We start from the raw sequence: 15,063 nt of genomic DNA, 5'->3' as shown, positions 1-15,063 counted from the left end.
CTCCCAAACCAGATTCCGCAGCAACCACAGCACTGAGACCGCTCTACACGCCGCCACAGAAGACATCGGCACCCTGCTCGACCAAGGACACACTGCAGCCCTGATCGTACTCGACCTCTCTGCAGCCTTCAACACCGTCTCCCCCCGCACACGCACCGCCAGACTCCGCAAAGACGGCATACAGGGAACCACTCTCGACAGGCTCTGCTCCTTACTCATGGGCAGACGCTAAAGAATCAGACTTCCACCCTTCTTTTCCGAACCCATGGAAATCAACTGCAGAGTACCCCAAGGATCATCGCTCAGCCCCACCCTTTAACATCTACATGGCCACGCTCGCTGCCATCATCAGACAACACCAAGCTCATCCTCTCCCTCACCAAGCACCCAATCACCACAGGACTCAACTTCCAGGACGGAATAAAGAATGTTGCATCCTGGATGAGCAGCAGCTGCCTGAAGCTCAACTCAGAGAAGACAGAGGTCCTCGACCCCTCCCCCTCTGCATGGGACAACACCTGGTGTTGTGCCATGCAGCCCCCCTACCCCCACAGACCACGCCCAAAACCTCGGCATCATACTCGACTCCTCCCTCTCCGTGACCTGCCAAGCCAACGCTGAAGCATCCACCTGCTACGATAACCTCTGCATCCTCTGAAAGACCTTCAAATGGATCCCCGCCGAATCAAGGAAGATTGTCACCCATGGACTCATAACCAGCAGACTGGACTAAGGTAACGCCCTCTACGCCGGAATCAACAAGTCTCTGCTCCTTAAACTCCAAACCATACAGAGCACCGCAGCCAGACTCGTCCTCGGCTCCCTCGACACAAACACATCGCGCAGCACCGGCATAACCTCCACTGGCTCCCACATCAAGAAAAGAGTAACTTTCAAGATACTCACCCACGCCTACAAATTCCCGCCACAACACTGTCCCCGATATCTCAATGACATAATCTACTTCCGCGTACCCAAAAGTAACCTCCGATCCACCGACCTCGCCCTCACCAAACCCCCACGCTTCCGCAGAGCTAGAACGGGGTGAAGAGCCTTCTCCCACATCACAGCCAAGACCTAGAACGAGCTGCCGAACAACATCATACGCGCCTCCACCCTGCACATCTTCAGTAAGGCTCTCAAGACCTGCCTCTTCACCTGACCGGAGCTGCTCCCTTCCTCCCCCAGCGCCTTGAGACTCTCACGGGTGAGTAGCGCACTTTAAACTTCCCTGATTGATTGATAGAAGTATCTGGGCCACGCCAGTGACAGTCAGGTGACTCTGGTCAGTGGTGACGGAGCTACTGTCACTCCTACTCGTTGAAATGTCACTCATAATTACCCTGAAAATATGAAAATGTCACACATAGCAATCTGAAACCTTGGTAGCTATGCCTAATTTGGGCCTAAAATCAGAGTTGGTTGAGGATATAAAACTGTATTAAATATAAGGAATGGCCAAAAAACACAGGAAGACTAAAAGAAATCTGTTCTTTTAATTTTCGCTTTGACATATGACTTATGCCACACTAAATGATCTGGTGAATAAAACTGTATGGTATTTTCCTCTATTTACTTTGCTATGTACAGTGAATGGCATTTGAAAAACCCGAAAAATAAAGCCTTTCAAAAAATAAAATGAAAACATAAATAAGCTGCCCAGTTTAATTGCACCACTAACACATATTTTCATATATTGAATGAAATATAAACTGTCACTTCCAGTTGACAGCTTCCTGTAAATACGCTTTAGTCCTCTGCATCATTCTTTTGAAGATGCTCATGTGCAGTGAAGCTGTAAATACTTTTTTACATCAGCAACCAAGGGTGAGACCTTGTGTGTGGACTGTGTGTATATTAAAAACATCCACCTATGTGACATCTAAAAACCCAGAACCTGCCACAAAATGCTTGTTTGTGTATATTCACTCGAGCCTGGTTGTGATGGTTCTTTAAGTGCCCAGCAGAGGGCGGGCTTCGCCTGCCGATGAAATTCTCTGAGCACATTGTATGAAAGGAAGAAGGGTTTCCTGTTCCAGGTCAGAGGTGGCAGAGACAGCGCCAGCATTGGATGCTGATATTACTTCCTGCTACTCTATCTGTATCCAGCCTGCTGCAAAGGAGGAAGGATGCTGTGTCTGTGCAGTTATCTTCATCCTCTCACAGACACCCTCCTCTCCAGACCCCAAATCTGCACCTGCCCCACCCCAGCCCTAGGAGGAGGAGAGAGCCTGGAAATGTCTGCACAGGTTTCTGCTGAGGTAGGAGATTGTCAGCACCTTGTGCTGTGTTTGTAGAAATGGACTCATTAGTCTTGGAGTAAATCTCTGCCAGGAGCCAGGCTCTTCTATCCAGGGACCTCTGGGGGACTTTCCGTCTGGCCCTGAAGGTGTTTGTGGTCATCATTTGTGTTAAAGATGGGATCTGTGCACACTGCCCTGTATCATATTACACTGTGAAGAATCTGTACCACTGCATTGCATCTTGCTGCACTATCAATCAATCAATCAATCAATCATTTGTAAAGCGCACTACATACCCGCGAGGGTCTCAAGATGCTGGTGGGGTGGTGCTACTGATCGAACAGTCGGGTCTTGAGTATCCTCCGGAAGGTCAGCAGATCTTGGGACTGTCGTAGGCTCAGTGGGAGGGTGTTCCATGTCTTGGCGCGAGCTGGGAGAAGGATCTCCCGCCGGTGGTTGTTCTTCAGATGCACGGGACGGTGAGGAGTGAGAGGACGGCGGAGCGTAGCTGGCGGTTGGGGCTGTAGAAGGAGAGCCATCTGTTGAGGTAGGCTGGGCAGGTCTTGTGGAGTGCCTTGTGTGCATGGATGAGGAGCTTGAAGGATATCCTCCACTATGAGAAATCTGTGCACATTCTTTGCTCGGCTCTTGCTGTTAGTTTGTTGACTTGCCCGCCTCTACCCCTCTGTCAAAACCATGTCCCTCAGGCAATTGGACATCAAGCTTTCCCTGCTGCCCCGTGCCCCTTTGCCCCTGTTTCCATATCTCAGTCTAGGTAAAACCTCAGTCATTGCAATAGTTTCCAGCCGCATAGGCTGGGTTATAGCAGTATCAGCTGCAGAGGTTGTGTGTCTGCTGCAGGGATTGTGGGTGTGTGCACTGACCTTGGGTCTGCCAGGTAGGAGGCCTTTCAAGTAGTGGAACGTCCATGTCTGTGTTTTTGATGTACAAATGCTAGTTGGATGTATGTGTATCTGAACAGGGTACAGTTTTCTTTGCAGACTGTGTCTGTATGTATGTGTGAGTGGGTGTGTGTGTGTGTGTGTATGAGGCACATCTACAGTGTGTCTTTTTCAAGTGTGTCTGTCTTAGCAGATGTTGACGTGACTGTCAGTCACTCTTCTTGGCCTCTCCTCTCCGTACAGGAATCTGTAGGATCACTTGCTGTAACAGGGTCTGCTCTGTGCAGAATAGTCAGGTGCTACTCGGCACACGGCAGACGTCTGAGCGAAATCACGTGTGAAGTTCTACTTCTTCCAGACAGTTTGGAAGAAATTGGCAAGTTTGAGCACGACTTCCAAGTATGTGAGTGCCCACAAGCACCGAGGGCTATTTGTATGTCAATGTTTGAAGGGGTTGCTGCACTCTCTCATCAACGGTGTGTTGATGAAGATTATGCTATGATGTGAAGCCTACATGAAGGATTCCAAGAGACTCTTGAAGTCATTCTGCTCTATTTGTCACTTCAGCAGGAAGGGGAGAACAAGATGAGCGAGCAGAAAAAGCAAGAAGATGCCAGAGAAAAGAAATAAGAGTGATACAGAGAGAAAAAACACAAAGGGTGGAGTAAAGTAATTAATAGATATCAGCCAAAATATGTTATGTTATATGTTATAAAGGGATTTATATCGCGCACTGCTACTCAAGAGTGTCCTGGCGCGTGGGGAAACAGTAACATGGGAGGCGGCAAGGGCTAGATGGATTGTTTAAACAGATGAGTTTTTAGGCGTTTTTTGAAGATGGGCAGTTCCTTAGTGTGCCGAAGGTCATCTGGTAGAGCATTCAACAGAGTGGCAGCCTTAACCGCAAAGGACTGCCCCCCAAGACATGCTCTCTGAAATCTGGGGATCACCAGCCGTCTTTGCAGGGCCGAGCGAAGTGGCCGGCTGGGTAAATAGAAGGCAAACCTGGCACTGATAAAAGCAGGGCCCGAGCCGTGTAGTGCCTTGTGAGTCATGGTAAGAGCTTTAAACTGCACACGCTGAGCAACGGCCAGCCAGTGTAGGTTGCTTAGCTGCTTGCGAACGCTTAGGCACCTCGGGATGTTGAATAAAAGCCTAACTGTAGCATTCTGAATAACCTGCAGCTTTCCCAGGAGATATCCTGGCATGCCGAGGTAGAGGGCATTGGCATAGTCTAGGCGAGACAAGATGAGCGCCCTGGCCATCGTCTCCCTGGCAGAGCGGGGTAGCAGGGGAAAAAAACCTTCTCAGGGCTTTGAGTGTGCCAAAGCACACCCCTGACAGTCTCTTGATCTGCTCATGAAAGCCTAGATCGCCCCCAAACCAAATTCCCAAATTCTTGGCAACTCCACAGTCTCCCGAAGGGCATGGAAACCCAGGAGGCCAGAGAGACTCTCTAAAAGCAGGGGGGGAAATGGCCATAGAAGAGCACCTCAGATTTCTCTATATTGCACTTCAGGCTAGCCTGGGCTAACCATGAAAATACCCATGACAAACACCAATTAGCCACCTCAGTATGAAGATCATCACCCTTCCACGTGAAGAGAAGCTGGGTGTCATCGGCGTAAGCCATAATTTTGGCGCCCAGCTTCTCCGCCAAGTAGATCAGGGGTGTAAGGTAAACATTGAACAAAAGAGGGCTCAATGTGGACCCCTGAGGAACACCGGTGTCCACTCTACTATCCGATGAGGAGAAGGGGGGCATCCACACCTGTTGGGAGCGGTTGTCCAAGAAGGACTTGACCCATTCCCAAGCCGTGCCTGTTATGCCGATGTCAGACGGGCGGGAAGGGAGGTGGAGATGGGGTACCGTATCGAAGGGGGCAGAGAGGTCGAGTAAAATCAGAGCCGCCCTGCTGCCCGCGTCCAGGCACTCCCTGATGGCCGCCGCAAACTCCACTAGAGCTGTCTCGGTGCTAAATGATGTCCTAAACCCGGATTGCGCCGGGTGAAGAGGTCCAGAGGATGCCACAAATCTCTCAGGTTGTTTAAAGGCCACTTTTTCACACACCTTAGCTAAGGCTGGAAGAAGGGAGATGGGTCGATAGTTGGCGAGAAGTGTGGAATCAGCTGACAGTTTCTTAAGGAGAGGGAGGAGTTTGGCATGTTTCCATTGCAGGGGCACTCTTCCAGATTGCAGGGAGTTATTAACCAGCACCATGACCTCCGAAGAGACTATCTCTGCCACCCCACTCAGGACCCTAGCCGGGCAGGGGTCTGCAGGAGAACCAGATTTTAATGATTTTAGGATGGCAAAGACGTCTCTCTCATCTGCAGAGATAAAATGCAAGAACTGGTTGGGTGTGGAGAAGCAAGGGGCAAGTGTTATGGATGTTGAGTATTGCGCTAAGGGGGTGGTCCGTAGGCTATCTTGTATTTTCTGTATCTTACCAATAAAAAAAAGTAGATAGATCGTCGCACCATTTGGATGAGATAAGGAGGGGTGGCGAGTTCAGCAGCAGGTGACAGGAAGCTGTGAACAATGGAAAAAATGTCCTTGCTGTTATTCTTGGCTTTATAAATTCTATCAGCAAAAAAATTGCCTTAGGCTTCTTTAATGGCAGCGTAATACTCCCTCTGGGCGGCACGGAGTGCCATCTTAGCACGGGGGCAGTACTCCTGGCGCCATCCCTGCTCTAATTTTTTACATCCTAGTTTCAGTGATTTAAGGGAATCGGTGAACCATGGCTGAGAGGGAGAGCTCCGTGGAAGGCATCTCGAGGAGAACCGAGGGAGAGAGTTGATGGCCTGGCTAATCCAGGTCGAAAACCCTTCCACCGCTCCATCAAGATTTGAAGCATCGTCCGGGCGCGTGAGGGACCGTGCTCTGTACAGGGCCGGGATGTTAATCTTCTTAGGATACTGTCCAGAAGCCATGCCAGCCGGCAAATGAGAACTGCCAATGTTCCATGAAAAGCTAACCAAAAAGTGATCCGCCCAGGTGACTGGCCTGGGCGCTGACACATTAAGCTCGAAGTTGGAGCATACTAGATCTAATAAGTGACCGCATTTATGAGTGGCAGCAAGGACCCGCTGGGTCATATTGGTCAAATTACATAGATCCGACAGGTACCTCGTCCCTTGGGCCAGCGGGTTCTCCAGATGAATATTAAAGTCTCCTAACAATAGAAACCTGGAGAACCGGAGCACTCGCAAGGCAATAACCTTGTCGAGAGATTTAAGAAAGGTGCTTGGCGGGCCCGGGGGGCGGTAGCCCAGTAAACCACCCAAAGTAAAGTGCGGAGTTATCTTCAATGAGAACTCCAGCGCTTTGCCCTCCATAATCTCACCCGTGAGTTCTTTGGTGAGCGTCCACGTTTCTCTGAACACTAATGCAACACCACCCCCTCTACCTAACTGACGGTTGACCCTTACTATCTTATACCGCTGAGGGATAGCTAATTCAACCACTGGGGAGCACGAATCATTTAACCAGGTCTCAGTGATAAAAAGGAGATCCAATTGTTCGTCCACAATCAGCTCATGCGCGTCCGCGGCGTGTTCCGTCATCGACCGTGCATTGATGAGAGCCGCACGAATATTAGATTTCCATACTGTGGTGGGGGGGGGGCGATCAGGCTGGTTCATGAGAAAGTGAAAGCGGCATGAGGGGCAGGTCCTCGACCTATCATTAAGGACCTCCCACTCACTGGCAGTGCAACAGGAAACATTGTCTAGCCTTAGTAATGTCTCCCGGTCATAGGAGATCCTTTCTGGCGCACCCCTGGCCGTGTCACGGCCAGCGTTCCTGGCCCTGTGCGCTGCCGAGTCGCGGACGGGCGCAGATGGGCTTACCTTAGGCGCACATTGGCGCGCTTTTGGCGCGCCCGCTGCGCTCGTCCGCTGGGCGCACGAGGACACATGCACGTTTTATGGCGTGCACCCCCGAGCAGCTGGACCGCTAACTTCGGTCCAACCGCTCTTCAGGATACACCCAAAATGGCGCCCGCCCTCCACACAATCGGCACCAACAGCCGCGGTAGACCGGGGCAGGGGAGGCCACAAAGAAAGGTAGGAGATGCTCTGACAATAATAGATTTTAAAAAAAACGAAGCTTCAAAGTGCAAAGTAACAGTGGTTAAAACATATTCAGCACCTGCATCTAAATCATGCAAGAGCAGTCCGCGTGATTCCAGCACCAAATGTCATCAAGGTTTAAAATGCAAATGCTGTAAATGCTGCCCCTGGCTGTCGCAGTACCCCCAGTGGGAAACAGGAGCTGCCACCACCTGATTAGCCCACCATGTGAAAGAAAGAAATTTGTAGGGGAGGGAGCGAGAGTTCTAAAAGATGGCCAGGAAAAGAAATTAACATTATTTATAACTTGCCAAAAGTTTAATTCTATTTTCTGAGCTAAAGATGTGAATGTGAGTCTTGAAGAGTTATAGGTGTAAAGTGCTGTTTAGTGGTGCCAATATTTGAGCCAACGTTAGAGCTATGGATCTGAACTAAATGGAGGGATCAATGTATTTTCCTATGGGTTACCACTTTCAGCTCTAGTGAGATAGTTAAGAGGTCCCAGGTTCCCTCCTTGATAAGTGGGTTTATACACATACAGCACAGATCTGTGTTATCTATGTAGCATACATATTAATCCCAGTAAGTGCTATTGGGAATGTCCCTTTCTAGTGTTCTTTCAATCAACAATTTTTCTGCTTTTTCCCCTCCTGGTTTTCCGCTGATCTATGTGCTAGCCTAAAGACTTTGATCCCTTTTTACACTGCCATTGAGTGCCAATATGCTGTGCTTGTCATATACATACTGGTGATTAGTGATTAGTGTATATATGATTGGCTAAATTCCATTTCTAGAAGTCAGACATATACCACGGGCATGTAACTCAACACCTTCTTCATGGGCCTGCAGAACTGGTTGTGCCACCCACGGAGGGAAGCTTCTTGCCAATGTTTTGCATTTCTCTTACTATATCTGAGTACTCCCTGGGGACAGGGGTCGGTGTCGGGAAGAGGTAGGGCATGTACGTGTCTTCGCCACATACACTGGTAGTGAATGGAACCGAGTGGTGTGTTTGGTATGGTAGGTCCTGCTTCTCGTAATGGATTGGCATGAGGGACCAGTGGAAAGGCTATTGAGCTGGATTTCCTGCATGCCGAAGACTATAGGCAGTATAGTTTTTGATATAGATGATTTCTTAAAGCAGCGACCCCTGACCTTGCCTGGTAGGTCACCCCCCCCCGATGCAGCTGCACCAGCCCTTGTGCCTGACCCTAGTTCCTGCCTCAGACATTTCTGCTGCACATTCCTGGGTGCTGTTTTTTCCCTCACCGCCCCCTGCCCGCAGTCTGCTTTCCCGCCGCTGCTGCCCCTGCGGCCCCGCCCCCGCGCCCATTCGCTTAAACCTGCCTACCGCATCCCAGCTTCTCCGCCTCCCCCTCCCTGCTCCCTTTAATCTGGAGACATAGCGCAGTGAGGAGAGCGACCCCCGACCTTGCCTGGTAGGTCGCTACCCCCCACCCCAGCTGAGGCTTCACAAGCCCTTGTGCCTGACCCTCGCTCCTGCCTCAGACATTCCTGCTGTCCATTCCTAGATGCCTTTTTTTTCCTCACCCCCCTGCCCACAGCCCGTTTTTCCGCCGCTGCTGCCCCTCCGGTCCCACCCCCCCGCGCCCATTCGCTTAACCGCTGCCTCCAGCCCCTCAGCTACTCCGCCATCCCAGTTACCCTTCAAATGGAGGCCGCTGCGTGACCGCACAGTGGATGCTTGCAGCGGGCGCGCCTAAGGCAAGCCCGTCTGCGCCTGTCCGTGCCTGGACCGCGCCCAGCGCCAGAACTCCTGGAACCCGCGAACGCCACAACACCAGACTCCACTACAATGCCAGCAGCCTCCACTCACTTAGCGCCAGCCGAAACCACACCTGCTTCCAGGCCGCCCTGAAACCGACCCACGGACCCTTCTCCTGCCGCACCTACAGCTACTTGTGTTTAGAAAACAAAAAGATTTACCTCTAAGAGTTTTTTTTGTATGTCTAGAGGTGTAAGTCATACACAGTATTTGTTAAAATACCCCTCACACACCAAAAGGGCCCTTGGTGTCATGCTTCATCATCGGGGTCTTGCCGCCCCGCTGTGGTACGGGCGCTCTACGACTGGCGACTACCCTGGAGCACTTCAAATTTGTAAGTTCTATGTGAGGTGTATTTGTTGTGAGTGAAGTAGCGTCAGGGGTGAATTAAAAGGTGATATTAGAAAATACCTGGCCTTATGGATTCAAAAAACGTTATTGGTCATAGGCTGGTACTGTTAAAAGGGGTGTGTCGGAGGGACCATGCTAGTAATGTGCTGGCTCTCCTGGGGGTGTCAACATGTTTCAAAGCTGTAAGAGCTCCTTCGTCAGGATGGAGTAAGATCCCTCTGTCACTCACTATGTTGCTATCAATATGTGAAGAGGAATATATACAAGTGATTTCAAATGAAATACCTATGTGGTACGAGTATATGTTTTAGCTCTGCCAGTATTTCTGAGAATAAGCTAGAAACGTAAGGAGTCAATGCCCCATGAGCCTTTGGGTCAAGAGGTAAATGAAACTTTCATATGAAGTCATTCAGTCCTCGCTTCCTCTCTTGCCATCCCCGTGCACCTGCAGCTACACCAGCGACAGAACCACCAAACCAAGCTTACAGCATTGAATAAAAGTTATCATAAGCAAGTAAGCTTTACCAATTTTTAACGGTGAGGATGATCTGTGTGCATTCTCACAGGGTCCATAATTTGTGCATTTTGTATAGCATGTATTGGAAGTACATTCACATTTAGGTTTCATCCATTCTGTTAGTTTTAATTGGGTTTTGGTCTATTTCTCAAGTGCACACAAATTTCTTCTCTGAAAAGAAAGCAACCTATGATGATAAGTGGGTTTGCTGGCGAGTACCAGTCAGCATCCCCCTTGGTGTTGCAACCGTGAGGTGCTTTCTTTCCTTCCCACACTTTTTTTAGTTTATGGGTGGGTCTTTGATGAAAGTTTATTCTTGAATTAGGATACACCGCAGCATAGCGACCAGTAGGTCCTTGAGGGAGTCATGGATGAGGTTATAATACCCCCTCGTGCTGCAATTATAATTTTTGTTGTATCTATCCAGGGACAGCCCTTTGATTGATCTCCTCTTTGGAGCCAGACCAGTGAGCGGAAGGTTTATCTACCAGTGTACTTGTGGAAGAACTTAACGAGGTGTGGCTGCAGGACTCCGACTTCAAGATTTTGGACATTTCCTCCCTTTGAGGCTAGCTCACAACACAGACCCCATGATATTTGGATGGATGCACCGAGTGACATCTGTGTCCCCTTCCAAAATGGGAATTGCTGCTATATTGAGTCCAACAGGGACCCATTACCCAAGTCAACACACTCACTATAATGGGTGCTGCTGAGACACGTCTGTCACCTGACAGTTCTTTACTGAATGCCCCCTCAGTGTGAGCCTTGTGGCAAGTTATCCCTTTTAGCTTGAAAGAATATTCCTTTCCTTTTGTTCTGACTTGAAATCCAGTTCCTTCTTTGACTGTGTCATACCCCTGGGAATGTTTTACTGTTTCTATGAATTAAGTAACTGTGTATTCTGTACAACGTTAACTGTCAGAATATGGGAATTCGGTTCACATGCATCATCAGGAATTGTTGGCCTGGTTCCTAACTAGCTCACAGTGCCCCATCTGAACCCCCTAAACTTACTAGGATACCAGATGGTTAAGAGTTTTATGACCCCGACGGCCTGCACTCACTCCAAAGAGGCCTCGAGTAAATGATGTGAAGAACGGGCAGGTTATTTCACATTCAAAGTATTCAGGCAAGCCTGGCAGTAGGCAGAATACTGGCTACTGATGTAGAAACTCCAAGTATGAAGTTACCTGTAAGTAACCCAAAACTGAGCTCCTTCAAATGCATCTCTTTAAACGCTCTTAAAACTTTAAAATCAGTCAGGCTCCTTGATTGACCCATGCCCCCCTAAACTGCTAGCTGCAGGGGCTGATATCATTAATCCACTGGTCAATAAGATTCTTAATTCATCTCTAGTAACAGCCACGGTTCCTAGAGTTTGGAAACCGGCAATGATTCTACCCCTTTTATAAACACAACAGCAGATCCTGCCGCCCCATCTAACTACTGACCCATTTCCCTGCTGGCAGCTTTTTCCAAGATACTATAGAAGCAGGTAAATGGACAACTGTAGAAATATGTGGAGATTAATGGCCTTCTCCACCCGAGTCAATCAGGCTTCAGGGCCCAGTACAGCACAGAAACGGCTCTAGTAGAGGTATATGAATTATTGGATCTGTCGGCAGCGTTCCAAACAGTCCTGCTGCTCTTCTCTTTCTTCGTCGTCAGGAGATAAGAGTGAAAGAATTAGCCTAGAGATGGTTAAAATCATTTTTAGAAAACAGAAGACAACAAATCTGGATTCCCCCTGTTCTGCAAGTCGTCAAAAGGTGGATACAGGGGTCCCTCAGGGATCCGCGTTGAGCCCTACACATATTTATCTCACCCCGCTGATCCAGCTAGCATTAAAATTAGAAGAAAAGGTGATTTCCTACACGGATGACACACAGTTGCTCTTCTCCTGTAATAAGGGAACAGATTTGGAGAGCTCTCATGTTAAAACCTGTCTAACCACAGTCTTTCATTCACTTGCGAAAATGCAATTGAAATGTAAAGAGCATAAAACTGAAATTTTCTTCTTTGGGAGGGGAGGGGCAGACGATGTACCCCCGCTGGATCCCCAACAGATCTGGTAAAAGATTTGGCGATTTGGTTTGATAATACGCTGTCATTTAGTCCCCAAATTGACAGGTTGGTTGGAACATACTTTGGGATCATGAGATCTGAGAAGGTTCCATTCCTAGAAATTAGTCATTCAGGCATTGATCACGTCCCGTATCGACTATGGCAATTCCCTTTATGTAGACCTTCAGGAATATCTCCAGGACGAACTTCAGGTGATCCAGAATGCGGCAGTTCGACTCCTGCTCAATCTCCCAAGACGGTCGCGCATTAGGCTGCATCTTCGGGATCTCCACTGGCTGCCCATTAGGGAGAGAGTGAAATGCAAGTCTATGGCACTGGTTGATGCAGCCCTGTATGGCAAAGGACCTACCTACTTAAGTATCAGATTTAGCATCTACAACCCGTTAAGACAGCTACTAACTACCAGTACATTTCTGACAAGGACCCCTAGGATCCACAGACAGCGAGCAGGAGGTAGATCACTCACTTAATTGGGTGTGGCAGCTTGGAATCAGCTCCCGCTGGAATTACCCGCTATAACGATCCAGGGCTGTTTAAAAAGAAGCTTAAAAGCTAGTTCTTCTAGGTAAACTGAGCTTGTTTTCTCTCAGGCCTTCAGCTTGTGCCACACCGGGACACTCCCTGGAGTAGCTGCACACTATATAAGTCTCGTGAAAACAGATCTACCCTTTTGTTGTTTACTTTTGCAAGCCCAAGGTAGACACAAGAAAGTTACAAATTGACTTTTTAAAAATGTATTGAAACAATTGTAATCTTGGATAAAAATAGTGTGCTGCAATTATTTAGCAAAAAACCCGAAGCGCTGTAACCAGCATTACAAGAATGGTGATAAAAATAAACAGTTTGTAGTGATTTCCCTTTTGTGCCCACTTTGGCTTTCCCTTAGTTTTGCGTTTTAGAATTTTTAGGCTGCCCCTGGTCGCTCTGCATAGCCACATATAACACATTTGCGTTTGCGATATTATTTTGAGAATATGCTGTACATGTTTGTTATTCAGGGACTCTTCGTGGGATTACATCTACACATTTTGTGCAAGGTCGTCTAGAATACATAACTTGGTATACTGTTTTCTTTGCTGGTTTAGCAACAGCGCCTAATATTTAGCCACAACATGGTGGCATATCCAGCACAATAGTTTTATCCTAAAAATGGTGTTACGTACCGTTGGATGCAGAGAGGAGAATTCCGTCAAACAGGACTGTTCTGGAATGACAGCAGTGCCTTACATGCAACCCTGTGTTAACTAAGTTTACACTCATTATACCGACCACCTTACTACATCGACCACGTAATGGGGCTTGGACCAATTCCAGAAATCGCAAATATATCCCTGTGCTCACAAAAAAGGGTAGAACTAGACAGATATATAATTTGCAATGATTGGGATGTTTGTCCTGTGTAGTCTGGTAGTAATTCAAATTACTTTGTTTAGTTGCATCTGCCTAATGATCGCAGCACATTTGCTTCATAATAGACTACGATAGTTTTAATAAATGTATTGTAAACTTTCTTTGTGTCTTTCTTTTTTTTTTTTTTGAAAACCTTTATTGTGCATCACCAGCAAACAGTTACAGGCCTACAACCACCTGGCCGGCCTCGGCTACGATAAAAAGCATAACAGCAAATTTATGGTCACTCAGTGGCACATCAATAAAAATAGCAAGCATAGCAAGCAGCAATAGAATCATAGCAACCACCGAGTGTCAGGAAGAATTAAGGTTCATTTTAAATATTATAGAATATAAAGGATCAAATGCCGCACAATCTAGCTAAGGAGTACCGAGTGGGCAACGCGTGCAGCAGAGCAATTGAACAGCTAGTATTTTCAGAGTACCGGTACTAAAGACCATCAATGGGTGAATCATAAACCATACAGGCTACATACCAGTCACCGGCCATCCCAGGTACATCTAGCAACCCCTACACCTCCCACAGAACCGCAAGAAGCGGAGAACAGCGAGAGGCACCCAACCGACCCAGCATAACGATCCAAAAGAATGAGAGAAAAGAAAAAGAAAGGAAGAAACGCATGAGAAAGGAAGAAAGAGAAAAAGGCCCATAGTAACTTAAGGAAAACAAAACAAGAACCCCAACCTCCGACCCCCCACCCTGCACCCCTGCAGAGGCTACGGCCTACCCCCCCCTAGCAGCATGCCTGTCGCCCTCAAAACGAATACCCGAAATTTAGAGAGAAAAACGTAAACAAGAAAGGCCATAGAGAAAGAACAGATAAACCCAAAAGCACCCCCTCTCCAACCCCCCCACCCCGCACGTCAATGAGGCTATGGCCCACCCCTCATCTAACGTGCCCGCCACCCCAGAAATGTCCCAATGAAAGGGAAAAAACGGGGGGAAAAGCAATAATTTCAAACCCCGCCCACCCCCCGCTCACGTCCAGCAGCTCGGGGTCAACCACAAATAGATCAACAAGTCAGCAGACAATAGTGGCATCGTAGTACAGTCCAAAGAAACGTTCTAATCCAATGATTGACCGGGCATCCGTCCCTCAAAACAAGAAGAGTTCACCCCTGGCCCATTTTGACCCTACCGTCGATCCGCGGCCACTGATAGTGAGCAATGCAGTACAACTTCGGACAAGCAAAGTGACCAGTTAGACAAAGTAGAACCAACTCCATGAGAGACCCCAGCGACAACGGGCCAAAGAAGCAACATTTCCAGCAGTAAAGGCGCAACAGCAGGGGATCTGGCCAAACTCCCATATCGCAACACGCCAAAAGCAACGTAGGATGGATGGACAAAGGAGCAATGCCCAGGAAACAATCCGTTCGCAGTACAGTTCCAGGCTCCAATGCCCCACACACGGAAGCAATCGATGCAGATTCGTAGTCAACACCAGGCAGAGCCCCCCGTGGAGCCAGCGATAGGTACACAGCAGCTTCATCCGGTGGCAGTGGAGAGCCACTACTAACAGCAAACTCTTCCAGATCGTCGAGGCCAGCTTCCAGCGATGAAGTGAGAATAGAGTCCAATTTCCGTCCGAGGTTACTGGCTTCCCTTACCCAGGCAAGGTGGAGAGTGCCCAAGGCAACAATAATGTCCCAAACCATAGGTTCCATCGCGTTTGGCCGGCATAAACT

At 48.4% G+C, this 15,063-nt stretch overlaps 1 protein-coding gene across 2 annotated transcripts in view; it reads left to right on the top strand.

Annotated features, from left to right (window-relative positions):
• Positions 1-15,063, top strand: part of LOC147662729 (uncharacterized) — a 74,833-nt gene that overhangs the window by 25,276 nt on the left and 34,494 nt on the right. Inside the window, exon 1 of one of the 2 annotated variants that reach the window (XM_086950941.1) lies at positions 2,130-2,261. The exons of the other annotated variant lie outside the window; for it this stretch is intronic. The gene's annotated coding sequence lies outside the window, so the exon portion shown is untranslated. Of the gene's footprint in view, positions 1-2,129; positions 2,262-15,063 lie in introns of those variants that run through there. 2 annotated transcript variants of the gene reach the window in all.

Source organism: Lissotriton vulgaris, unplaced genomic scaffold (assembly GCF_964263255.1).
Source record: "Lissotriton vulgaris unplaced genomic scaffold, aLisVul1.2 SCAFFOLD_211, whole genome shotgun sequence".
NCBI lineage: Eukaryota > Metazoa > Chordata > Amphibia > Caudata > Salamandridae > Lissotriton > Lissotriton vulgaris.
The sequence above is the reverse complement of the archived record's forward strand: the minus strand, read 5'-3'. Positions and strand labels throughout refer to the sequence as shown.